We start from the raw sequence: 2,274 nt of genomic DNA, 5'->3' as shown, positions 1-2,274 counted from the left end.
ACAAGCATTTTGTCACAAAATGAAGATTAGAAATGGTCACTGTCATTCAGGAATAGTGATATGATGTCTTGCATCCACCTGGAAGAGTCAACTGGGCCACGGTCGGGAACCGCCCTGCAACCGCCTCGCACAGTGTTAACCTTCTGCCTCCAGTTTCCCGCAGGCTGGGCACCAGCTGGGGGAGCTGACAGAAGCGAGGCATTGGCTCTCAAAAAAAAGAAATGGAAAAAACACTGTTTAATAAGAGTTGTAATGGATTTTGAAATTGAGGATAAATGATCCTTTTAAAATAAACATCTCAGAATCATACTTGCGATTTTTTCTTCCTATTTTTGGCAAAGAGTGGAATGGCGAAGACAAGAAGGGTTTACATTTGGATTTGTTTTAAATTTTGAAAAGCTGTTCTTTTAAATTTACCATCTGCTACTTCAGTGCCTCAAAGTGGCAGTGGTAACCGCTCGGGGATACCAGACAGAGCCGTGGTCTAATCGGGCATGGCCCGGCCCCTACTGTGTCTTTCTCAGGGAGGGACACTGACTCATTGTGAGTCTTGTCACATTACCGGACAGCTTCTCTACGCATGTGCTGGCCCTTTGGTTAGGGCACGGAGATAAGCAGTTATAGACATTCTTGGGATTCATTTGAATGACCAGGTGCTAATTCTAACAGAAAAGGGTACCATGCTCCTCAGATGGACTTCTACACATAGAGTACTTCAATGCTTTTCTACAGATCTCAGATGACACCAAGGATCAATAATGTCGGAGCCATGCAATCGGTATTTGCTTAAGAAAGAGTGATCCACATGGTCAGTTTTCAAATGCCACCCCTTTCCTAGAGAACTTTGGAGTTGAAAAAATTGTTCAAAATGGCCTGTTGATTCTGGTGCTGACGGGGTTATTTGGAGGCTGTGACGTGTAGTCTGCAGTACAAAGCAAATAGTGTTGCATTTTTGTCATTGAGAAGTGGTATTAATGGCATGAGAGAAAAGAGATGTCCACTGAGATCAGTGAGTTTAACTGTATAATTCTGAATTGAATTGACTAGAATATCCGTGCAAACACATTTATTCATTCAGTTAAGAAAAAAAACTTTTCAGCATTATCCACTGAAGTGGCCTAGAGATATTGTCCAACATAATAGCAATGAGTTGTTACATTAGTTCCTAGATCTGGGTTTTTAAATACCTTTTTTTTCTTAAAAAGAGTCCAGGTGCCGATTGCAAGTCTAAGGTAAAAAGAAAATAGACTGGATAAACCTGGATATTGAAGCTGATAGGAATGTGTCAAAATGACTTACTCAGTATGAATAAGTTCCCGGTGTCCAAAGATTAGAGTCCTGAAATGTCAAGAAGAACAATAACTCCCATCAACTGCAACACTCATTATGTTGAAATCTATTACTTCAAAATGATATTTAAATACCTAAATGAATTGCTAAGCAAAAAAAAGAAAATCATTATGTGCTTCTGATGGGAGCACCCACTACCACTCACACACTCACACTCACACACTTCATCACACTCACACACTTCTACACACCACCACCACCACCGCCGCCACCAACACCGTCACCACCACCACCCCTGAATCTGATCAAATCCAAGAAAACAGTATAAAACAGAACAAAATGAAAATACAAACTGTAGGAACCTGTGAGACAAGTGACTCTGCTTCTTCTCTTTCCTCTTCCTTCCTGTTTTCTTCTCCTTCATTTTCTTCTACCACCACAACCATACAATTGCAAAGGGAAAAAAGAGAAAAGAGATGGAGAAAGAATCTATAGATAGTAAAAGACAAGAGCATATTAACCAAATGCAACGTACAGAGCTTGTTGAATCATGGCTCAAACAAACTTCAGTAGAGAACATTTTAGCATAATCTGGGAAACATGAGCACTGCCTGGGTATTTCAGGAGATTAAAGAATTATGGATGATGAGGGAGATCCGTTGATGACAATGTGTTATGGTTTTAAAATGTAAGCACAGGAAGGGTAATATACAAGCTTACTATATTAACTATCACTGAACCAGTCTCCGGAAGCTGGAGGTCATGCAAGTGGGCTGGGGACGAAAGAGCGGAGGCAGAAAAGCAGAGCTTCTTGCATAAGCTATACATCATATTTTGAATTTAGTTTTAGTTCACCCAGAACATGCACATGAGCAAATGAATTGATGATACCAGTAAAGCAAATGTGTAATAAAATAAAAAGGTCTGGGCCCTGGCTGGGGTAGCTCAGTGGATTGAGCTCAGGCCTGCAAACCAGACAATTGC

The sequence above is a fragment of the Artibeus jamaicensis genome, unplaced genomic scaffold (genome assembly GCF_021234435.1).
Source record: "Artibeus jamaicensis isolate MK-2021 breed Jamaican fruit bat unplaced genomic scaffold, CSHL_Jam_final contig_415, whole genome shotgun sequence".
Taxonomy (NCBI): Eukaryota; Metazoa; Chordata; class Mammalia; order Chiroptera; family Phyllostomidae; genus Artibeus; species Artibeus jamaicensis.
Note: the sequence above shows the minus strand (reverse complement) of the source record.